General features: G+C 39.0%; 1 protein-coding gene across 8 annotated transcripts in view; it reads right to left on the bottom strand.

The window, feature by feature from the left end:
* GRID1 (glutamate ionotropic receptor delta type subunit 1) overlaps positions 1-26,344 on the bottom strand; it is an 887,376-nt gene that overhangs the window by 785,886 nt on the left and 75,146 nt on the right. The gene's annotated exons all lie outside the window — the stretch shown is intronic.

Here is a 26,344-nt window from a genome sequence, read left to right as displayed (position 1 = left end):
CATTGTATACCTATATTTTATGTTTAATTAAATGAATATATTTTATGTTCTATCAACTGACATAGCCTGATGTGTTGGTGGTGATGAAAAGCCTTGTGCTAGCCAACATTTTACTACAGTAAATTTGTAATTACTGACTAATATGCTTTTGCCATTTAGGACAAGGTCAAGAAAAAGTAGAATCTGGATTCAGATGAGCTGAAAGGCTTGGCATACTGACTCCAAAGCCCAGGGTGGAGCAGGAAATGGCTCCTCCCTACAACCATGACCATGTCAAGATACACAACACTCGAGGCCTTATAAAGTATAAGGACACCTAAGACAGAAAATGACACAAGAGCCTTGCCTCTCCTTGGCAGTGAAAATATAGCATTAAAAAAAACACCCAACCATTTGCTGCCCTTTCATGGCACCCAAAATTAGCTGATTCAGGTGGTCAGATCATTCCAAAGTTGGGCCATCCCTGACAAAGGTCATCGGTAATGTTTGCTCTTTTCCCTCCTATTTGTGAAACAAATCAAAAGCAAATTAGCTTCTCGAATTAAAAAGTACATTCTTAACTAATAACCCCATTGATGAAAACTTATTCTGATTACTAGTTAAAGCTTTAGTTGATTAGCCTGTTGACTGGAATAATTACGAGTTCACAGTCACTGTAAGAGCAGTACTAGCCAAACCCACTGAGGATCAGAGTCAGATGCATGCAATCAAGCTGCTGCAATTGAGAATGCTATCAGGAAAAAAAATACTAAGGAAATGGATAGATATCCTAGAAGTTCATTTCACTGAGGACAAGCAAATGTGCCAATGATTTAGTATGCCTCTTGCCTAGAGCTTGGTAAAGTTGCTTTGTGGAAGCTCTCACTGATTTCAAAACAATAATTTAATTGAAAAACAAAGTGCCTAATGCTGGTTTCAGAAACGTTTCTGCAGTCACCAAAGCACAGAAGATGCTTCAAGCATGGCTGCCTTTCCAAAGTGAGCCTTCTCAATATCTGTAATTAGAAGTGTAGTGTGTCATTTATCTGCAAGATGTCATTCCCCAACATGCTGGCTGCTTTTGGTTCCCAGTATTTGTACGTATAAATTTTTGGTATTTATTGGCTTATCCTTCACATGAAATAAAATATTTGTGAACTATAAACCTCTTTTCATAAAATGGAAAGAAAAACATTCTACCATCTGCCTGGATATTGAGGCCAACTAACAGGACAGACTTTGTTTTGTTGTGTAGCTTGTTACCGCCTCTCCAGTATGAACCTTGTGGAACCTCCTCACACATATCACTTAGAATATCTCTTAACTATAATTATGGGTTTCTTTTTAAAAGAAATGTCACTGCAATGTGGTTTATTAATGAAGATCCCTGGTGGCACACTGGTTAAATGCCTGTATTGCAACCACTCAATCACAAACCATAAGGTTGTGAGTTCAAAACCAGCCAAGGACTCAAGCTTGACTCAGGGTTGCATCCTTCTGAGGTCGCTAAAATGAGTACCCAGATTGTTGGGGGCAATTAGCTTACACTTTGTAAACTACTTAGGGAGTGCTTAAGCGCACTGATAAGCGGTACCGAAATTTACTATTGCTATCGCTATTGCTAAGATTACTGAATTTACAAGTCATTATCCAAATCAGACATCTCTTTTTCTTCTGAATGAACTGACACTCAAAATTCATATCAGCTTTTGGAGACAAGTGCAGTGGGTTGTAGCGATGCCACCAATCAGAGCCATTTTAAAGGTGGATTAGACAAATTCATGGAGCATGTGGCTTTCAATTGCTACTGGTCATGATGGCTATATATTACCACTAGTATCAGAGATGGTGTAGCCTGGTTCCTAAGGAGGGTGCTACTACATTCTGCTTGTTGAATTCCCATGGGCATCAGAGTTGGCTATTAAATGAGTACAGTAAAGAGTTAGATGGTCTGTCTGCTAATCTAGCACAATTCTTACACTATAATGATTTCCATGGAACAATATTTTCATACAAGTTGAAAAACTGACTAGTATAAAAAGCAAGGATACTTATATGTGCATAGATATTTTTTTCCTAAAAAAAGAAGAAATCCCAACATAGCTGCAAATGATACATTTAATGTCAAATGTAGATAATGGGCTCCATTAGGGTATTTCTCTCCAACAATGGTGCTGTGTTTCCAATGCGTTCAATGGATACTTGTCATAGAAAATTAGTTCCTATTTTATCCTGCTGTGTTTAGCCCACTCCATTAAGAAAAACTGGAAGCTGGAAGGTAATAGATGAGGCAACATCTACTAAAATAATTTACTAGAATTAGCCCTAAGATAAGGAACATTGTTCACCAAGGAAAATTAATTCTGTATTAAAATTAATTCTTAACATAAATAATTGTGTTTATTACTTCTTATTTTTTCATAATTTCATCTACTGCTGCTAGATCTGTAGAAAGCAAGTGCATACCTTAGAAACCTGGAGACTGCATAGAATCCAGTGAGGTATTCTCCTGTTCACAGTTTCAAGGTCCTATATTTGTTTCTTATGTACACAATTTCTGGCAAGATGTAACCTTTCCTTTGTGGCACAAACATTAGCTGCACTTTTTTTCTCCAACAAGAGTAGGTGTATTTTCTGCCTCTAACCTTTTTGTTTTCCTAGTTTTCAAAGGAACAATATTTTGTGTCTATTTTGTATCTGCTGTGACACGGGAAAGTGAATTGTGGAATGAAAGCTTGCTGCTCACATGTCAGTCTCAACTGTTTTTGCTTGTTCCTGTAAATAAATAATAAAACAGGGGAGGGAACTGCTTAAAATCACACATTTAAAATAATAATAATAAAATTGAATTCAAGACAAAGGCCTGCTTCGGGTCTCTTTGGAGGTATGATATTTAAATGATGCATGCATCCTAAGAATCCGGAAGCTGCACCAAAGTTGCACTCCAGTGCTTAGGAATGGAGTGTGGCTTTGGCGCGACCTCCGGACTCTTATGACCCATGCATCATTTAAATAGCATACCTCCAAAGAGACCCAAAGCAGATTTATTTTGGCAGTCTGTAACAGGCCAATATTTCCCAAAATGAGATGATAGGAAAAAATGCTTTTTCCTCTGGAGTCCTCTCTCTTTATGTATAAGATCTCAAATAAACATGATGGTGACCATTGGCAAAATACGTGACTGTGCACACAAGAAAGGTGAAGTGTAAATACACTTGCCATAGAAGTACACCTGTTCAGCCTAGTAGCGCATTCCCCAGCACTCCAGTCACTCTACATATAAATAGGCTTTATTTTGATGGGTGTTCATGAAGTTTGGAAACCCATGGTTGATATTGCAATCACATATGAAAAAAAGAAATGGCTTAAGTGATTCAACACAAGAATTTTCCTTTGTTCCACTTAAGTTTTGTTGTAGTTGTTTTGCCAAATATAATTATTTAGATCTTGAAATGGCAGGAGCAGACTGAGGAGAATCAGGCTGTCACACTGCGATGGCAGGGTAGCAGGACCTCTAAAAACTCCAAAGAGGCATAAAGCTCTGACATATGTCCCAGATGCACAAAAGAGGCCATAAATACATACATCCCAGGGCACAAAACACTTCAGCTCTATGAGCATAACTTAGCATCCCCCTTCCCTCCCATTCACTGTATGCATGGTGAAACTCTAGCAGGCACAAGTGCAAACTAAGGAGATGCAAATCAAGCTGCAGGCATGGACCAAGCTCTTCCATTGCCTGAGGCAGGAGAAGCACTTTTGACACCCGCTGCATCCCTCTTGCCAACTCTGAGAACCTCTCAAAGCACCACCTCAGAGAGCTACCTCAGGCACAGCTATCTGGGATCTGGCCAATTCTGGAGAACTGCATTCATTTGACTCTCTGATTCATTTGCCGAGTGGAATTCACTCAGCTCACAGTCTCACAAAAATAATACAGATGCCATTGGTAGAGGGTCCTACCATTGGCTTGTTAAGTGCTGTGACAACAAAACTAATGTCTTCCACTGAAAGAGATATATAAATATTAACAGGAAATATAAATATGAAAGAAAAATAAACAGACAAGTGGAGTCAGAAACAAAATGTAGCAACGTGATCATCAACCCTCCTCCAATATTGGCTTTTGTTCAGAGGAATTATTCATCATGCACAATACTATATAAATGAAGCAGATCAAGTAGACCAATTCAACACACATACACACACAAATACACACACACACACACACACATACACATGTCAGTTGTCTGTTTTCTTTTCCATCTAAAATTCAACTTTTTCCATTTCCTGCAAGCTACAGAGAAAGCTCAGTTCCAATGATGTTTGCAGTTCACTATTTCACTATTAAGACCAGGATATGAATTCCAGCTCCACCATGGAAACCCACTGAGTGACAAGTCGCACACTCTCAGCCTTAGAGAATGGCAATGGCAAACCCCCTCTGAAGAAACATACCAAGAAAACCCATGATAGGGTTATGCCTTAGGGTCAGCGTAAGTTGGAAACAACTTGACAGCACACAACAACAACAAATAATTGAACCATAAGATTGTCACTGAAATTAAGAACTAAGAAGCATGGCAAAGGGTATAAAACTAAGAGCCATAAACTAGAAAGGAAGTAATTCAGATTTCAACTCTGATGTGTACTCAACTGGAGACCCATGCCAAATTCCCCCCACTCCAGGATAATAATAATAATACTATTAGACTATCTGCTGTAGGAGTTACTGAGATTGTAGGACATGGGGATCTGTAGCCCTCCAAATATTGTGGGACTGAAACTTCCATCATGCCTTACTATTGACCATGCTAGATAGTGCTCATAAGAACAGTAGTCAAAGAACATTTTGAAAGCCACATCTTCCCTCATCCCAGATGGAGATTTCTTATAGCATCTGCTTTGAACACAGTTTACAAATGTTAAATATTCCTTTACTTTTCATCATGCTCACTGGTCTTCAGGCTTGGCATCCAATATATGTAGACTTAAAAGGGTCCCAATTTTCTGGGTTAATGCAGATTTGCTATGGTCGTTGACTATATAAATGAAAGAATAAGCATAAGCTCTGTTTTTCCAGTCTGGCATTAGGGATCGCACAGGCAACATTAGAGGGGGGGGGAAAGCAGGAACTAGGACAATATCTGTGCTTTAAAGCAAATGCAGCAATCCTAAAATGCAATACATCCAATTCATCCTGCACTTGAAAGATGAATTAGAGAGATTTTACCATACAGCTGTATATCCTACCATCATTATCTATATATTAACCTATATATACTTCATTAATACGTGTGTGTGTGTGTGTGTGTGTATTTATATGAGTATATATATATATATATATATATATATATATATATATTAATTTACTTGCTAATGTACCTGAGCGATTTACCTCATAATTATCCTGCAAAATACAGCTTTGTTGCTTCTGAGGAGTGTAAGAGCACTGAAAAATTGGATTAGAAAAAATTGAAGATTAGATACAGCCCAGTAAAATCCGCTGAACCTAACCAAGTATAAGAATGCTGTCTTTGAAATTTTCTAGTGTGGAATATTATGTGGAACCACTTCTCAGTCTCTCCTCCCCCCAAAAAAATCCTTTCAGCATCTCCTATAATGAAGCATGTCTTCAGAATCCACTTTTGAAATGTCCACTGTATACAGTCTCTTAAATAATTTACTTATTCATACATAGCTGAAAGGAAGAGCTTGGATAAATTACTTTATTGACCACAACTCCTATTATCCTTAATAAGGTATATTCATACTGAGACCACTTTACATGGTTGCTGTAATGGTTAACTGAAACTCCATGAGAATTCAAACAGCATTACATAAATGTTAGCCTAATAATAATTTTTGTAAGCTCTACTAACCATTGGAAAATTGGATACCTTAGAACTCTTCCTATTAAAAGAATCCAGAGTGACAATTATTTTTTTAAAAAACCGACAACATTCACATCTTCCTTCCTATAATAAAACCAAGAGGTAAGAAAAGTGCAGAAACAAAAAGCAGACAGAAACAATAAAATCAGTTTTTAAAGTGTGAGGAACTGAAAGTGTCTTGGCCCACTACCTACAAGTCAGCACCAGTGAAACATCCTTGGAAGGATGTTGTGCATTCAGTGACTATCACATTAAAGGCCCTCTCCATAGATCATAAGTGGGCTCTGTGCACACACAACTGGTCACAAAGAGAAGTTGGAAAAGGGGAGAGTAGGAATATATAAAATGGACAGCTTCTCGTTTTATTTTTTCACTTTCATGTTTATATTCTTTGTAGTTTCAATTGATTTGCTTGTATTTATTTTCCTATGGATGTCATGGAGAACCACCCTGTCTTCTACTATCTGTAACTTTGCTGTTTTCCATTCAAATAAATGATATTTCTATGCACTTTAATACTCTTGCAGATCCTCATACATGACAAATTTCAGACACAGAGTAGTAAGAATCCCTGATTTATCAACAGTGAAATGGAGATTGATACAAAAAAAGGTGCAGAACACCTGCATGTATTTTTCAGACTTGTTTTTGTCCTTTCTATTTGCCTCAGTTTTTGATAATATTTTAAATGAATTAATATCCAGTATTAAAAAAAGATTAAATTTTTCCAAACCCTGCACATCCTAACATTTTAATATTTGTTTGTTGCATTTATAGTCTGTCTTTCCTTCAATGAACTCAAGGCAAGAACATATGATTTCCATTCTCCCTACATTATCACCATAATAATTCTATGAGATAAGATAAAAGTGAGTGAGCCTAAGCTCACCCAGTAACTTCCATGGCTGAGTAGAGATGTGAACCTGAACTTCTCAAGTACTATTCCAAGCCCTCTAACAACTACCTCACACCGGATCATTTTTGAATGAGTAAAAGGAAATGACAGATGCAGCTGAGCCCTTTGTGTAGGCCTGACTTAGTAAGACATCTGAATTCAACTTGCTGGAGCACCCTCTTGTTTTCTTTTACAATCTTGTAGAGCATTTGTGTTGGTTTCTTACAGCAGGAGCTAAGATATCATCTATAAAAACTTCCCTTCAAAAGAAAACTGAAGACAATTGTCCTATGGAGCACTTAGCATAACTTCAACAAAACTGGGACTCCTTTTGCCAGTTCTCATCAGGCAATATCTAAAGAGGAAAAAGAAAGACAAAAACTATCTTAAATAGAAGATCTTTCTTCCAAGTCCTGTCATTGGGCTGTTGAAATCATGTCAGATATGCAGCTCTTGAACACCTGCATATATTTCTAATCATTCTGTTTGTCTGATAAGTGGCACAATCAGGAGTATGAATCATCTCGGAAAATATTAAAGTAACTTTATATATGTTGTCTGTACAGCAGCTTGCAGAATTGCATTCCACTCAGGTTTTAGGTAGGCAATTTTATTTGTCCAGAGCCAGGGTCATTCACGAGGTAAATGAAGGTCACTACTTTTACAACAAATGTTGTAGTATGGAGTGCTTCAGTCCAAGCGGACAGTCCCTGCATTCCTTCTGTCCTTCCCAGTTCCTACTAGTCAACAGCATGGCTTTCCTAGTTAACATGTTCAATTTTCAAATGGTTTAGAGGTTCTTTAGTTGCAATGGTGGCAGTGATTGTGGGATGGATGTTCTATTAGTCAAATTCAGTTATCTCAATTCTCCAATTCTTTGGCAGCTCTCTGATCCCTGGAAACCTTTTTAGAACAGCTTTCTAGTTTGAGCCATAAAATGGCTCATTCAAAAATGATATTATTCTTTATACACTTGTTGTATATCTATATGCCTCCATTCCTATCAATGTTTGATCCCAGGTATGAAAATTATTTTACTGTTTCTATTTCCTCATTGTCTAGGTTGAATTTGTGTAGATTCTGCATGGTCATTATTTATGTTTTCTTTGTGTTCAAGAGTAAGCCTGCCTTTGCACTTTCTTCCCTGATCTTCCTTGTTCCAAGCCTGTGAGGTTTTCTGCTAGTATTACGGTTTTGTCTGCGTATCTTAGATTGCTGATATTCCTTCCTCCTACTTTCACTCTGCCTCCTTCTGTGTCCAAGCTTGCTTTTCTTACAATATATTCTGCACAGACTGCAGCCAGGAAATCAGAAGGTTAAGAATGAGGAGCGTGGCTATGAATGAACTAGGAAAGACCCTAAAATGCAAAGATATACAAAGAGCACAAAAGTTAGCCATTGTTTTCCCTATTACCATGTAAGGTTGTGAGTGCTGTACAGTTAAGAATGAAGATAGGAAGAAAATAAATTCATTTGAGATGTGGTGCTGAGGATTCTGTGGACAGCTAAAAAGTCAAACGAAAGAGTCCTAGAACAGATCAAGCCATAAATCTCCCTGATAGCTAAGATGACAAAACTGAGGCTGTTGTACTTCAGACACATCATAAGATGGCATGACTCAAAAGAAAAACCAATACTAGGAAAGTAGAAAGAGAGGAAAGCTGTAGGCTAGATGGATGGACTCTGTTAGGAAGGTCATGGATATGAATTTACAGGAACTAAGCAGAGCAGTGGAGGACAGAAGGTTTTGGAGATGTCTTATCCATAGAGTTGGTATGGGTCGACATCGACTCGAGGGTAGTGAACAACAACAAAACTGCCTCCTCTGCCATTCTTCTTTTCCAACCACTCTATTTTATCCCTCCTCTCACTTTATTTACAAGAGTGTAACTATACTACCTGTTATAGTAAACTGCTACCACTGTAACCATCATGGTTTCATCCTATGGAATTGTTGAATGTACAGCTTAATGAAGGCTCAATGTTTTAGCTGCTGAGGAGCAGTAGTACAGTTGGTCCTCCGTATTGGAAGGGGTTCCAAGTTTGGATACTAAAAAACATGAGACATCAAGTACCATTATTGGCAATGGACAAATGACATGCATGTGACCACGTTGGAACAACTGTGTGCAAGTGCAACCAGTGATAATAATATGGTGGGCCCATCTGTGCATGCTCTAATCCTCAGATGGCTAGTCCGCCGACACAGAGGGCTGACAATGGTAGCAGTTGTTGTTGTTATCTTAATTTGTATCCTGTCTTTCCCACAAGACATCTGGCAAATTAAAATGATTGTGACAGTATTGTTTTGGTTCCATGTCTGCAAGTATTGGAAGGCCTGAATTGATGATATTCATATACTGTATATCACTGTTTTAATGAAGAGGAGGGGGGAATAAAACACTTCCTAGATTTCCCCCTTTTAATAATAATAATAATAATAATAATTTATTTATTTATATTTCCCGCCTCTCCCTACGGATTGAGGCAGGATCACAACATAATAAAAATATAAAGTCATAATAAAAATTACAATAACCCCTGAATCTTCCCACCATTAAAAATGATAAAAATTCAACAAATTTAGGCTGTTGTTTCTTGATTTGACTTCAATTTGCCCCCAGTATCTTTAGTCTTATTTGCCCTTCCTGCCATTGATTGCAACTGGCTCTGATAATATTATTGATTCACAGGCATTTGTGATGTCATCCTATCAGATACCAACCACAAACATAATGCAACCACCACAGTCCGATTAAGCAAATGTGAGAAGATATGAGGTAAGATATGAGAATGAGAAAGAAATAAAATAATGCTGATCACTGAAAAACAGCAGCCAGGTAGGAAAAGTGCCAAGCAGTACTGGGGCAAATTGACTATGTTCACAGTAAGTGTCAAAACCACTTACACTCATGAACGTAAATACAGAACTAAGTAAATAGTTTTAGTTCAGCTCTAATGAAAAAGCAGAGGAGAACAAGATACAGAGAGTACGACAGGTGAAATACAAAAGGTGAAGTAAGAAAGTTAAAGGAAAAATGAATTCATCGACACAAAATACAAACTGTTCCTTTTTTTAAGCCACAAGTGGCTCCGTGTAATTGTCAGAATCAAAAATCAGTTGAGACAAAACAGCAACACTGATTTTAAGCCCCTGTCATCGAATATAAAGACACAGAAAGCCTTCCTAGAGATTTCAGTCTTACTGAAATTCCATTTGTTTCCCTTAGAATTTCTCAGCCATTATTGCTGTGCAGGAAAGGATGAAATTTGGCTCAAATGTGTGTGCTTCCTAGTGTATCTCCTGATTTGGTGTTATTGTTACTATGACTGATTACTTCTATGGGAAACTTTCAGAGGCATGTTAAAATACTGGTGCCAATGGGTAAAATGAGGCAAGCAATATCTCCCTCATTCTAAGGAGGGGAATGAGAAAAGGGAGAAGAAAGAAAACTACAAAGCATTTGTCTATGAATAATGTTTTTCTGCTGAATAAATAGTGGGTTGAAGTTGTTGGGCTCTTTTTACGAAAGCAATAGCAATCTCGATCAAGAAGTCCCATCCACCTGCAGTATGTAATCAATGCCACTGCATAATGGCATGGGGAATCTGTGGCCCTGTTGGACTCCAGCTCCCATCAGCCCCATCAGGTTCACGGGTGCTCCACCACTTCTGCATAACTCCCTGTACATGGTCTTGCTCATCTTAAGATATATTTTGTCACAAAGCACTGGAAAATTCATGCCCAAAATCTCAGGCCCACCTACATAATGTCTTCTGCTAGCTCTTGCACAACAGTTAATGAGACAGTGTCACTGCCAGATGATTTGTTCTTTGCACATGTCTGGATTCAACCCTTTAAGAAGGCACTCAAGACGGATCTCTTTTAGTGGACTTATCCACCAGACCCCAAAAGGTTATGACGATCGCCCCACTCTTGACTATGATTGTTGGCTAATTGTTGCATTGCTATTTTAGAGAACTAATAGGAATGTTGGTGAATTCAGTATTAGTGTTTTATTGATTGTATTTTGTACTATGTATCATTTTAATGATGTAATCCCGCCGAGAGGCGGGAAATATAAATAAACATTATTATTATTATTATTATTATTATTATTATTATTAAGCACCTTCAGCAAAACTCTAAAAGGAAACATATAGTGCTTTCAGGCTCAGCAGAAGCAGGTTCTGATTTTGCAGAATAGTGTAATCCTGCCACTGATCCCACTTACATTACACGGATGCATATGCTTCATTGCAAGACTTACACTTTTCTCATTCTGCTAGAGTAATCCATTGAAAATTCAATATACAAGCAGAGCATTCCTCAAATTAAGTCTTTCATATCTATTTCACCACAGTTACTTCTGTTATTCATTCACAGCTATTCTCATCTGAACTATCTGATGGAATTTAAAGTGCCTCTGCGACAATGGTCCTTAAAATGTTCTAAACAGATTTTTTTACTGATGCCTCTTTTGTGCCCTATAGAGCAATAATGTTCTTTATATTGTCAATGCAACAGACTACCTGCTGAAAAAGAATATATATATATATATATATATATATATATATATATATATATATATATTATGTATTATCAGTTTACTCTCTCCATCCATCATACTTTGACACCAATATAAATAAGAGTGCATTATCCAATCATAACTACTGCCCATCTCCTAGAAAAAAACATACATACCAGTTGACAGTAATTTTATTTAATATTAGCTTCATCTGGGAAAAATCCTGACACTTCTTCTGCCATTCTTTGAAGATCCTGACAGAACTCATTTTAAGTGAACAAAGCATCAAGTGTACCCTGTCATTTTGAGCGATTTCCTAGCCTCAGGTCTCCCCAATACAGTGTAACAGAGGAAGGAGGGGAACACACATACACAAACACACCAGGATGAGCATTTGTTTAGTATAACAGTGAATGAACAAAAAGAAGATTTTAACAGCATGATGGACTATAGTGCTTTTTATCCAGAATTGCACAAGGCTGTCAGTAAGTACTTTATGATGCATTATGCTTATGGACTTCTTCCTCATAACAGAGAACCCAAACAAGCTGTTTATTAATAATGACTGATTACCTAGCAACATAACATAATAATGATGGACTGGGAAACAGAAAAGATGAAAGTGTGCTTCTTTTATCTTTTTCAGTTGCAAACTAATTGTATTAGTATGTTTAAAGAATAATAGAGAGCAGTGGCAAGGAGACCAAAGAGTAGTTATACCTCTCACCATGCCAAACAAGTTGGAGCATAAGGATAAAGTTTCATTCATCCCCGGCATCTCGGAACATGGCACAAACAGACTGTCAACTCCACTCTAGATAATACACTCCATTCAAGACAAATGTCAGAAAGCAAAGGAACTTAGGATTATGAGGGTCATAATTTCTAATGTATTAAAGAAAGGGAAAGCCAATTTCAACTACATTCAAAGGCTTGGATTCCAATAGTGATGCTCACTGTAGACCAACTCATGTCAATAGGACAAGTTCATGACTAAGGGGCTCCAGAAGGAGGCTGCAGCAAACACACACCATGGCCCCTGGAGGGACCAAAAAGAACCCGCTTCTGGGCAGGTTCTTTTTGCATCCCGGAAGGGGCACGATATGCGTGTTCATGCACCACAATGACATCCCTTGTGTGCAGCACCATTTGGGCGCTGTGCACAATGAGCATCATCATGGCGTGTGCCATGTAAACAGGCGCACACCAAGATGGAGCCTGGGCAGCACGGTGAGGGCTCGGAGTGTCTGGACGCTCAGTGCTGACCAACCCTACAGTCTGTAGAGACCATGACTTAATGACTAATGTAAGTATCATTTATTTACTAGGACTAATCTTAACCATGGTGGTGTAATGATTTGAATGTTAGATCTGGACTTTGAGCAATAACAGTTTTAATACCTACTCAGCCATGGGACATCCCTGGATGAACTTGGGTGAGTCACGCTCTCTTAGCTTAAGAGAAAGGCAATGACAAATCAGCTCTGAATGTGGCTGCTGCCACACTGCAAAATTAATGCAGTTTGACACTACTTTAACTGTCATGGAAACCTGGGATTTGTTGTTTGTTGTGGCGCCAAAGCTCTTGGAGAGAGAAGGCTGAATATCTCACAAAATTACAAATCAACTTGCTTGCTGGCTACAATTCCAGAACCACCTATATTAATACAATAAACAAGCATAAGGCACCCCCCCCCGACAATAAGAGAGGGGGTCATTTTTGCAGGGGGCACACTGGAGAGTCGACGCTTCTGGGGTGGCCCTCAGGGGGGCACCACTGAGGGAGAAATTACATGGAAAACTTAGGGGGGGAGAGCTGAGGGGAATGAAATAGGATACACCTCAGTCTCTCAGTCCTGGGGAACATCGCGAGGGCTGGGAAACTGCAAGAGGATGCTGGGTGATGGCATGGCTATAAAAAGCTGGCACACACGTGGCTTCAGCCTTTTTCGGGCGAAAGGACAAGCTACCCAGCCCACCCACCCTTTGGCCGTTTTGTTAACCTGCTACCTCTGGCTTCGGCTGGTCGCCTTCGGGGGCCGGGAGGGAATTTTCCCATGTTATTGGACCATGGGTTTTTCGCCCTCCTGGAGGTATGCGGACAGTAGTTTAGTGTGGTGGTCAGGGCAATTCTGTAGCATCTCTGTTGTACTAGATATGGTGTAATAGTGGTCTTATGCTAGTCGGCTTAGCGTTTTTGTTTGCATGCTTACCTGTTATTGATTGTGTATTTTAGCTTTAACTGTCACAACTGAAGGAGGACAGGCATACAACAGAAGGACAGAAAAAATGATTTATGGGGGTAATAAAATAATTAACGGTTTGACAAATGATTTATGAGCTTGTCAAAGATAATTTATGAGGGCAATTATCTTTGATTTATGGGCTAAATTTTGATGGATTGCGATTATGATTTATGATTGATTTATGGTTAATTATGAGTGATTTATGGATTATTTCTTGATTGATTTATGACCTGGATTTGGCTTGCCTACTCTGTGCCTGTCACACATGTAATTAATTTCCTATGCAATAAAGTTGTGGCCTAATTTTAACCCAAGTTAACAGCGTCCGGCTCATCCAGTCCCACTGCAATAGCATTTTACCCTAACAGAGATCAGGGACTAGAAGTAACATATATTGCCTGTGCGTTTGTACCTTTGTTATCTTTCTACATAATTTTCTCTGTTTCATAGTTAAGCCTTCTTTTAAAATACTAAAAACTCTTGCTGAGTGTAAAATGAATATGTGTCCAACTTCACACAGGACAAATTGTCTTAATCAGAGCATAGGATCATTTAGTCCAATCCCTTTACAATGTAGGAATCCACTACTAAAGGTTTCCAGAGAGATGACCATTAACATCTATTTAAGTATCTCTGATGAAGTAGAGTCCACAAACTTCTGGTCCCCCCCCCCCCCCCGCTGTTAAACAGTTCTTACTGTCTGGAAGCTCTTCCTAATGTTTAGTTGAAATCTTCCTTCCTGCTGGAGCAGCAGAAAACAAACTCACTACATCTTTCACATGACTGCCCTTCAGATATTTAATCACTTCTCAATCTTCTCTTCCCTGGGATAAACAAAGGCAGTTCCCTCAACCATTCCTCATGGGGTTTGGTTTCTAGTCCATTTACTACCTTGGCCATTTTCATCTGGATGCATTGTAGTTTGTCAATATCCTTCCTAAACTGTAGTGGCCAGAACTGGATGCATTATTTCAGGTGAGATCTGACTAAAGCACAATACAGCGGTACTTCTACTTCCCTTGATCAGGACTTTATAGTTCTTTTGAAACAGCCTAGAATCACACTGCATCACACTGATGATTCAGGTGTAACATGTGATCCCTTTTATGCATACTGCTGTCAAGCTAAATGTCAACCATTTGATATTTCTGAACCTGAATTTTTCTGCCTAAACATAATATCTTACATTATATCTGATTAAATTCATTTAGTTAATTTTTGACCAGTTCTCTAATCTGTTATGGTCATCTTAGGGTCTTATCCCACACGGTCATTAAAGTGGCATGACAACATGATAACCACCCATTCAATTCCCCCCTCTCACATGACATTGTTGCTGATGTGTGGTTGAACCGTGGGGACTGTAGTAAAAGTGATTCTTTTTATTCACATAAAAATATGTTAATTACTTCCTTTTGCACTACCATTACATATGGTTTGCAGTGTAAAAGTTCAATTGTGCTTTCCTGCTAATTTTCCTTGGAGATCCAGCCCCCTTCCAGTGTCCTCTTCTGTTGCTGCAATGCCTCTCTCTCACACACATACACACACATCTTCCTTCTTTCTTCCTCCCTCTCTTTCCCAAAGTTTCCTTATGTAATATAATATTCAGGGTTTTGATTGGTCTGAGCCACATAATAAACATAAGACCAGCCGTGGCACCTTTAGTCACTGACAGATTCATACTTCTCTAATTTGTGATGTATTTGTTATAAACACTCTCAATCGGAGCCTTGAGCTGAGCAAATCCAAAAATCAGACTGGTTCTGTGTCAAGAATCCATTCCCAATTTTTATAAACTTGTCAAAGCAGAACTCCTTGGTCCTTTTCATCTCTAATTATAACCTGGGTGTTTTGGTTCTTCAGTTATGGCAGAAGACAGGCATACAAACATAAAAGTCTACTTTACAGTTGCAGCTTTAAAAAACAAATGCAAAGCAGTCATATGCATAATTTTGCCACATCACTGGTGTTCAAACACAAATCACTAAGGGAACACTATCTCTCCACAAAATATTTAGCATTGTCTTCCCTGCATCTTTTTGTTTGTGAATAATAAAGCCACTTTTTAAGTTTCTCAAATACTCATCAAGCTTTTAAGCATATGTTCTAGCCGTAAGTTTTATTTAAGTATATCTGGGGAACTAAATGTGCACATCTTTTCTTTCTCATTTGGGGGGCTTTGGCCAAGTACTAATTGCCTTTATAAACGCAATGGAAACAACACTCTTATATCACAGAATGTAAAGCTTTCTAAAAACTCAGCGCAAGAATCATACTTTTCTCCATGTATTTCTGAATTAGTCTAAGTGAAAAAATGCTGAAGGACAGCATCTTACTTTAAATTGATTTTAAATAACAATAATAAATAATAAAAGTTTTATTTTTATACCACCCTTCTTGCAATCAGGGCGGTGCACAACATATCAAACAATCACCATTACAAGTACAATAAAAATACAATTAAAACCCACATTAAAAACCCATTCTGGCCAGCTTGCCACTGCTCCTCCCTCCCTCCAGTAGCAAAACTGAAAATGAAAGACCCAGTTAGAAATAACCACTAATAGTATTGTGAAATTATTCAATCTGTCCCAACCTAGCTTGCCAAAGTAAACATAACAACAAAACATAGTAGCGAAACAAAGCAATATAGCAGAGGATACCATAAAGCATTATGAAGTAGGCAAAAGATAAAAACAGAAAATCCTTAAAAGCTTTCCTTAACACCCACTGAAACAACAAGGCATTTTCACAAGCAGTTCAGCAATCCTAAGTTTACCTATGTTTTAGGGTCAGATACTAGAAAGTAACTAACCACAAAGCTTTGAAGGCTTGGAATTTAGCCAAACAGGAAAAACTACCTAGCCAAATCTGCTTCTTTTTCATATTCCTTGTGTAAAAAATTTCACACATGAAATCAAGTGGACCAATGAACATGAAGACCTCTAAGTAGTCCTCCAGCATGTAAAGGCCAAGACCAAGCTAAGACATTTTGCTAGCTATGACAGAACAGCAAATAGTGCTTCTTCTATTGCAGATTAGGAACAAGATACCTAAAGCCAGCATGGATACATCTGACAGAAAACCCCATGTATACATCTCCCTGTCTCTGACAGTAAAACAAAATAACAACAAATTGAACAATTTGTTGTTCTTTCATGGCACACAAAATCAGTTGCTTGAGGCAATCACCTCATTTTGCCTCATGGCAATGTTAGCCTTGTTCATGGCATATTCACTGCTATCAGGAGATATTTTAAAAAAGTGAACCAACAAACTTGTTTTCTGAGGTTTTTAGGGAAATCTGGCCCAAAAATGTCCAGGCTTGGACTATTCTTCAGCTTCCAAGAACTATTTCATGCATAACTTCTTTGGTGCCATTTTTCTTACATTGCTACTGGTGCAATGGATTTAGTTGTGACTCACAGACATTAATAAAGTTTGGTGCAGATGAAAATTAATGCAGTTCAACTGATACATAGTTAAGAAGAGTTATCATGAAAAGATTTCAATAAGAGAGAGAATGTATCTGTGCACTCCCAGCCACTGAAAGCCATTGTGGTGTACTGGTTTTAGTAGTGGAGCAGGACTCCAGGAAACTGGGATTCAAACTCTTTTTTAGACATGGATGCCCACCGCATGATTTGGGGAAATTCATATTCTTTCAGAATAAGAAAAAGACAATAGCAAGTCTCTAAATAAATCTTGCTAAGAAGACACTTTGACAGGGTTATCATTAAGCTAGAGTCAACTTGGACAGTAATTGCTATCTTGGTCCATGCAGGGATGTGCTTCATTCCACAGTGGGTTGATAAATTCCTTCCACCCCTGCTTGGATCACAGGCCACCAATTTTGCCATCTTACTTCTGCCCCTTTAGTTCTTCCCCATTGCTTCCTTCAGGCTTTGGCTGAACTTGATAGTGCTCATTTCCAAGGGAGTTAAAATTTGTAGCCAAGTGCACATTCTTCCCTGGTTACCTTTGCCTTGCCTTCCCCAACATCTTCTTCTCCTGCCCCCTGCTGTGCTGACATTTAGAATGTAAGTTCCTTGGAGCAAAAACTAATTCCATCAAGAACTATGCACAGTACTGTGCAACAAACATTAAGATAAAAATAGAATCGTTCAAAATTTGGTTATTTTGTTTAACAAGGGCCATTTTTATCAACAGAGGACATGCTCTGACTGATGTGGCGAGCTGCTCAGGAAAGATCTTATCTATGTATAATAGAAACATACTTACAAGATGAAACAAAGAAAAAGATTCTTCAAATATGTTCATACTTGACAGCTGTCCTGTGTAGAGTATGATGCCTGAGGATGTGGACAGGATTAGTGGACAGATAAAAGCCACCACACGTGCTAGACTCTTGCCTCTCTTTGCTTATTAAAAAATAAAAGATAGAGGAAGACTGGCTGAGTGAACAGGAGGAGTGGTCAGTAAAGCTGCCTTGTTTAGGCATGATAGAATTCTAAGGCAGCTATAAGACCATTGTTGAAAAAGGTTTCCATGGATCCCAGCATATGGAACAACTACCATCCAGCTTCCAGCATTCCGTTTTGGGGCTGTCTTTGACAAGTGTTCTGAAACTTCAGCATGTTCAAAGAACAGCAGTCAGAGTAGTAATAAGAGATGTCATTGGAAATGTACAACAGTTTCACTGCCTACTGGACTGTTTCTGGGCATGAAGTTCCATTCTTTGCCTGCCCATGTCTTCCACTCTTTGCCTGCCCTTGCTGACATCTTTCGCTAGTTGTTCCAATTGGGAATGTGTGTAAAGCTTGAGCACAGGGCATTGCTACTGTGGTTCAGAGTGGCACCATTTTGGGACAGACTAGAGCAAAGAGTTAGAGCACATGGTTGAGGGGGGAGAAGTGGAAGCAAAAAAGAGCTTTCAAATTTGGGAACCTGCTTAAGCTTGGGGAGATTTGCTGGGACTTGACTAGCAGGTTGGAGTTGCACTGATGCTTCTGCTTTCTTTCATCAGACAGGCTGAGAGAAGAGGGAGCAGAAGAAACCATTTTTTGTGGGAGAGTAGCCACTTGAAGCTGTGTGGGGAAGGCATATCTTTGGGGAAGGAGCATCTGTGCTCAGTTCTTGGAAAGAGTCCTTTGTCTTGAAGAAGCTCCTGTACTTAAATCTCTTCCTTTCCAGCCCACACCAGTCTCTAGTCCAGAGCATGTGGCCTCTGTAAACTTTCTACACTCATCCTAGCTGCACCTTTCTCTGCCTCAATGAAGTATTGAGAGTCCTTCCTCTCTAGGGAGAAGCTTCTCCTTTACACCTAGTTACCCTGAGAGCAGCAACCAAGAGGACTCTTGTCCATACTGGCCTTTGCTGCAAGGCTGGCATGGATAAGAGACCTCTCAGTTGCTGTTCAGCCAGCTGCTCAGTTGCTGCTCCCAGGATGACAGGGTGCAAAGAGAGCAATGACTGAGTAGCCAGACAAACAGCAACCAAGAAGCCTCTCGCCTGCAGTGGCCTTAGTTGCAAGGCTGGCACTAGCAAGAAGTTTCATGGCTGCTGCTCAGCTAGCTGGTTGGTTGCCTCTCCCAAGGTGACTGGGTGCAAAGGAAGCAGTAACCAAGATTGGTTGTTTTGAATTAGCAGTAGAAAAGGTAATGGTAAAGGTTTTCCCTTGACAAGATTGTCTGAATGTGTCTGACTTTGGGGGGGGGGGGGGGCCTCTCCCCTGCTACTATGCCAGTATTGTAGGAAAAGAATTCTGGGGTTATGGGCCCGCCTTACTTGTTGGGGGAAAAACAGCCCAAATGTGAAAAAATAGGGGGGGGGGGCACTGGAGTTGCCATCCAAAAGGAAGGGGGTGTTGAGTATAGAAAGCTGCTATTCTGCTATTTGTTTCCTCTTCCTTTTACAGCAAAGTGGAAGATTCACAAATCAAACACTAGTCATTTGGGGGAACAAAATTAGTTATCCAAGATATTCAGGACATATCATACTGGATCAGTGAAATCTGAAAACAAATAACTTAGTTTGCAAATATTTGTACTCATGGCTAAACATAAGAATCTAAATGTCTTGTAAAATTTTAAGGCTTTGAGGACAATTTCCCAGAGATGTGATAATTTTCAGAAGCGGAATCCATACATCTGTACAATCAGATTTAAATTATTTGAAAAGTCTTTACATTTCACTTGTGGCTCTTCGACATTCATTTCATGCATTTATTATAATATGTGTACCAGCTGCCTATAAAAATTTAACAATTAGGAAAACATTTTTTTTGTGGGAGGGCTACCATACCATTTTACAGTACTATACACTCTCTCTTCATATTGTCAAATAATCCAATTAGGGACATGCTTACTCTGACTATATGCCTTATTAATATGAGTGGAATTTATTTCCAAGTATACATGATTAGGATTGTTTCTTTCATAAACTAAGCATATAGCATAGTCAACTGTGGTCTTTCTAGGATATACCTACAACTTAATTTAAAGCTCTAAATAGCAGACAGAATCTTAAATAGATCACAGTCTTTGATATTAAGATTTTTACATGCCTTCAGTGTTGGTCAAAAGTCCCTCACTATCACCTGTCTTTTCAGAGGTTACTATCTGCTGGAACAAAGGTTTTGCTTTAATTTACATATGTCTGTGGGCCTACTAACTCTCCCCCCCCCCTCAAAAAATTGCTACTGGGTATTTCCAATATTGTGAGCATTCTGGCTTTTCTTAGGCCACCTATGTGAATTTCAGTGTGTTGAGATTTAAAGTGAGATCTTTTCAGCTCATAGGTTCCCCTCTAGAGACCAATATCTATGATCAGTCAAATCAAGAGATAAGTCTTTTCCCTTCTCAAGTAGGCCATTTCATGCTACACCGGGTCTATTTGTCAAACATTGACACAATTGTTCAGTCTTTTTTTAAAAAACCAAACTCAGACCTATAAACTGTTTCTTCTGTTTGCTAGATTATTTTTGAGTTTGAAGGAAAATACAACAGATAAAAATAAAGTTGCTTAATCAGTTGCAGTTCTCAACTTTGACCACTGTTGCCCATATGAAGAAAAACAGTTATTCAGAAAATCTCCTATGTTGACAAAAATATTACAAAATCATTGAAGCAACAAAGTTCAGCTACTTGTCACTAACTTACTGTTTTCTGCAGCTTTAAATGGTGGCTTTCAAGATTGTTTTGAAGGATATGTCTGACAGTTGCTTCTCAAAGAAACCATGGTAGAAATGTGTCCACAGGAATTATTGGCATAGTTTTCAGAGGGCATATGTGGAGTAGGGGCTTCAACAAAATATTCAGGCTCCAGTTCAAACATATGCACTGCAAAATCAGTTATCAGAAATGAGGGTTCTCTGGCTTTATAGCTATTTTAGAGCACCACTATTGTTTGTAAGTGTGTACAGCTGTCCCTTGCTATCTGCGGACGGTCCATTCCAGAACACTCCCCACCCCATGGTTAGCAAAAAATGTGGGACCTGAAGTCCTGTTCTTTTCTCCCGGGGCTTGCCATCCACAGAAGTTCAAACCATGGATGGCAAGCCTGCAGTTGGCGTTGGCACACTGTATGTCATTTGTCTTCAAGTCATTTTCAACTTATGTCAACCCTAAGGCGAACCTATCACAGGGTTTTCATGGTGCGTTTCTTCAGAGGGGGTTTGTAATAGCCATACTCTGAGACTGAGAGACTGTGACTTGTCCAAGGTCACCACTGAGTTTTCATGGCTGAGTAGGAATTCAAACCCTGCTCTCCAGAGGCATAGACTAATGCTCAAATCACACCATACTGGCTTGTAAGGGTACAATTCAAATCAGGAGAAAGCCACATTGAATTCAGCAAGACACTGGTGACCCATGATCCAAACAGGCAGATCACCGCACTGTATCACTGTGGGATGACCTCAGCACACACCATGGGCTATTACTAGGAAGAATAATGAAGTTTGTTATTTTATTTTAACTGTTTATATTTATAAGTTAAATCTCTTGCATCTCATGCAGATGTTTCACTCATGTATTCTGTAATTGTTTGAAGGAAAGAAAGATGTATAATCTGGCTCCACCACCATATCCCATCCACCAAACAGCCCCATCTCTCCAGTATCTATGTATACAATACAAAGGGTTGTCAGGATGGGGTCTTTGTGTATGCAGCTATATTTTCCTTGTGGTAAAGATTCTTTATACCAGTGATGGCAGATCTTTTGGAGACTTCCAGGGGATGGGACTTCCAGGGACGAGACTTCCCTGGAGACAGCCAAAGGCCCGGGAGAGCTGGAGGAAGAGGAAGAGCAGGCATGTGCTTATTTCTCCTCTTCTCTGCCCTCCCAGACCTTCGGCTGTCTCTGAACAGGCAGCTAAAGGTACGGGAGGGTGGGGAAAGAGAAGGAACAGATGTGTGCTTGTTCCTACTCTTCCCCTGCCCTCTCGTCTCTCTGCGTGCTCTCAGAAACAGCTTCACGTGCTAGAGAGGGCATGTTCACCACCACAGTCCTATACCATAGAAGTCTTCTAAATAAGAAGTATAAACACAAAGGCCCCTCCCTACCAATATTCACACTGGATGACTTTGCACCAGACAGCACACAAAAGTTTTTGTTTTTTCGGATGACAAGTCTGCAGAATCTCAAGCCAGTAAGGCTAGCGTTCAGCAAGCATGGATCATGCTTGCTGAGGAATCCTAAAAGCTATAGTCCACAAAACTTTTCAAAGCTCTGATTGACACAGAGGAATGGGGATAGTTGACATGGTTCCTCTCCCCATTCTGACATGGGTCTCAAACACATAGTGTTAGGGAAATGTCTGTAAAGGGCTCACATGCTGCTTATGCTTTTACATTCTCTCTCTCTCCTCTACACAGTCCCAAAGTGCTTTAAAAAAATCCTAGGTTGCTCTGACTTTAGAAAAAGGTGCGAGCCACTATGAGCAGCAGGTCTGTACATTTTGGATCACGTCGGCTTCTCTCTGTGAAATTTGCTCAAGGAGAATACAAAACAGGTATTGACAGTGTCTGGGCTGATCTTCTGAAAATAGGAGTGGGGGAAGTGGTAGCTGATACAGTGTGGGCCATCTCTTTTTGAAAAGGCAAAAGCATCACTGCATAGTTGAAGGTCTGTCAACAGAGAAAGAGTAGCAGCCCAGGACTCACTGGGTCAGGAACTTGAGAGTCCCCCTTTTCTGCCCTCTTTCGATTGGCAAGAAAAGACCTTTAAAAGAAAGGAAGGAAAGAAGTCAGACTTTTGTCTATTAGATGGTTTTGTCTACAGACTTTTGTCTGTAGAAGGGTTTTTAGGAGTGGGTTGGATAAGGAAACCTTTTGTTTTTTCTTCAACTGCTATATAAATGCTTTTAAATTGTTTTCTTTCACTATGAAGCTAATCTGATAATTTATTTGATGATTGATTTTGGCTGCACTTTGTTTTATTATTTGCTGTATGGTATGTTGTCTCAGGTCGCATACTGGGAGAAAGGTGGAATATTATGTAAGTTCCACTGTAGTCAATGGGGCTTGGGATGACTTTGCTCACTCTCCAAAGAACCTAGGTCTGTATCCTTCTCTGGTGTCTGGAATAGACAGGGGAAGACAGAGCTCTTTTCTACCAATGCTGTAACAGAATTTCCTAGGGCTTCAAGGGCAGATGTTTCTCAATACTATAAAACAAGAAATGCTACCTGCAAATGGCAGCCACAACTGCTGTGCAGGAAAGAGTGGTCTCTCTCTCTCTCTTTTTCCCCTCCCCAGACAATCTGTTGCGAGGATAGTACTCTAGACCTGATTTGGGAGACAAATCTGAATATTTGTCAGACTGGAACTTGAGATCAAGGTCCATGTTCCCATTCAGGCATGAAACTCATTTGATGGCCATTTTATTTACCAGCCTGGCTTACATGACAATATTGAGGGGAATAAAGGGTGGGGAGCTAGGTATGTTGCCTTGACCTCCCTAGAGGAATGATAGATTATAAATGTAATTATAATAAAAGACATAAATAAAGCAGTAGCGATAACTGGAGCAGTAATAATAATAGGCTTAAATCCAGTTTTCAGTTCCATCTTGAGTAGACTCGTTAAATCAATGGGATTTATGTAAGTGTTGACTTGCCATTTCGCAATTCATTCATTGGGTTTAATTTAGTTGAGCCAGTAATGATTTAAGCATAGGACTAGGACTCTAGAGATCAGATTTCGATTCCTGGTTCAGGCATGGAAACTCTTTGGGTGAAATTGGGCAAATCACACACTCTCAGCCCTAGAAAACCCCATGACAGAATTACCCCAGGGTTGTCATAAGCTGGAAACAGCTTGAAGGCACATAACAACAAAGTCTGTTGAGACAAATGGTCATTTGGTAACTGTAATATAATATTACAAATTTTGTAATATTTTATTGCAGTTCTAAATCAATTGGTGATTATATTTTTAAAATCTTACATTCGTAATATTTAGTAAAGCCATGTATTTGTAATGTTTGATTCTTAAACAGAACACATTGCACCCTGTTGCTAGTATATTACTTCACCACATTTAAGATTTTTAGATGTCATTATACATGGTAATTTTGTAATTAAAAGTTTCAGCATCATGATGACATAATTAGATGCAATTATGCAAAGTCACAACTGTCAATTAAAATTAGATTTCAAAAGCCACACACCCAGGAAATTCAAACAAAAAATATTTGAAATATGAGATATGGGCATGAATTTTACTGGGACAAAATCTCTGGTGAAACTGTCCAGAATATGGAACACTAGTAAAAACTGATATTATCACTTAGCAGTTTGTAAAAGGAAAATCAATATTCTATTAAATTATATGTGATTTCATGAGTGGGCAACTTGTGACTACTCAAAGGATGAACTACAATCTCCACATTATATAATTTGGGGTTCATCTTTCTATGCTTCTTCATTCCATGTGTCATTCATTGTTTCATCTATTTTATATAGTTCTTCTGTGTATTGCAACCAACATCTTTTTATTTCTTCTTGGTCTTGTAGTATGTTCCTCTTCTTATCATACGGCGTCCCAGCCTTTGGTTTGAACTTCCCTTTGAGTTCTCTTTTCTTGTGGAAGAGATCTCTTGTTCTTCTGTTTTTTGTTATTGTCTTCTATTTCTCTGCATTGATTATGTAATAGTGCTCATTATCTTTACATATTAGTCATTGTACAGTTGCATTCACGGTTCTGATTTTGTTCATATATCCCTTTTAATTTGCTTCTCTTCTTTCCTTTACTACTTGAAGTATTTCATCTGTTATCTATTGTGTCTTCTCTTTCTTTTTAATCTTTGAAAGTATCTTCTTGCATTACTCTTTATGTCCCTGGCTTCTGATCATAGTTCTTTTGAATCCTGGTTGATTGTGATTAATAGCACAAATCTGTTTCTTACACTGTCTATAAATTCTGTGGAGATATTGTTCAGATCATATTTTGGTATGATAACTGGTTTTGCTTCTTCAGCTTTATTCTGGTATTTGATACAAGTAGTTTGTAATCTGTACCACGGTCTGAACCTGGTCTAGTTTTCGCTGCAAGAATAGAGCTGCTCCATTTTCTGCTTCCACTTATATAGTCTATCTGATTTTTGTATTGACTATCCTTGAATTCCAGTGTGGGTGTGGGAGAAATATATGTAAGGGCTGTTCAACAGTGGAACACACTCCTTCCTAGGAATGTGGTGGAGTCTTCTTCTTTGGAGATCTTTAAGCAGAGGCTGGATGGCCATCTGTCAGGGATGCTTTGATGGAGGGTTCCTGCATGGCAGGAGGTTGGACTGGATGGCCCTTGGGGTCTCTTCCAACTCCAGGATTCTATGATTCTATGATTCTATCTGGTGATCCCCATGTATATGCCTGTATGAACAAGTACTGGAAATGAATAGATTGTTGGCCTCACAAAATTCTATCAGTCACTCTTCTGCTTTATTTCTTCTGCTTAGTCTGAATCTGCCTAATGTTTTTGACTCTTCTTTGCTGCCTACATTAGCATTCCAGCCACCTATGATTAGCTAAAAGTGTTAGTGTGTTGTCAATTTCTTCATGGAATCTCTCAATTTTTCCCCTCTGCTTGTGTGATTGGCACATGTACTTGGATTATGGTAATATTTATGGGTTTTCTCTAAAGTCTTATTGACACGGTTCAATCAGATTTTGCTTTATGTCCTTTGACTGCTTTTGCTATATCTTTCCTTAGTCTGAATGTTATCCTGTTTCTTCATGTCTTTCATTTCCTGAGTAGAACTCATTCAGTTATTTAATCAAAGTCACCCATTCCTGTCTATTTTAACTTGTTCACCTCTAGTATTGCTATGTTTATGCATTCCTTTTACTTTTTACTATATCTACCTTTCCCTGGCTCATGCTTCTCACATTCTATGTTCCTATAATATGTGTAGTGCTGCTTCGGACAAGCTTTGCCTTGTTGAACATGTCTGTTGTTTGGATCCTCATCTTTTGAGTTTCTCTGTGCCCTTGATCAGTTCTCTGTTGTGATCTCCCAAAGTTGCTCCTTTCTGTCTGTTTGTGTACCAGTCCTTCCTTTTGTTTAATTTGGAGCTGTCTCATCACAGGGTTTTCTTGGTGAAAGGGTCTTGTAAGGTTATTCACCTTTGCCTCCCTTCACACAATGCTAACATGTGTTAGCTATGGTGTCACTGCTGTTTTCTCTGGGAAATCTCACATCAGTGTCACTGACTACTAGTGCTGTTGCCCAGTAGCTTTTTGTACTTCTATTCCATGCATCCCCTTGTTTTTGACAGTATTGTTTTTCCTTCCAGACTCCTCAATTCACCCTCTCTTTATTTGTCACAGATCCTTC

The sequence above is a fragment of the Sceloporus undulatus genome, chromosome 3, assembly GCF_019175285.1.
Source record: "Sceloporus undulatus isolate JIND9_A2432 ecotype Alabama chromosome 3, SceUnd_v1.1, whole genome shotgun sequence".
Lineage (NCBI taxonomy): Eukaryota > Metazoa > Chordata > Lepidosauria > Squamata > Phrynosomatidae > Sceloporus > Sceloporus undulatus.
Note: the sequence above shows the minus strand (reverse complement) of the source record. Positions and strands in the feature narration are given on the sequence as shown.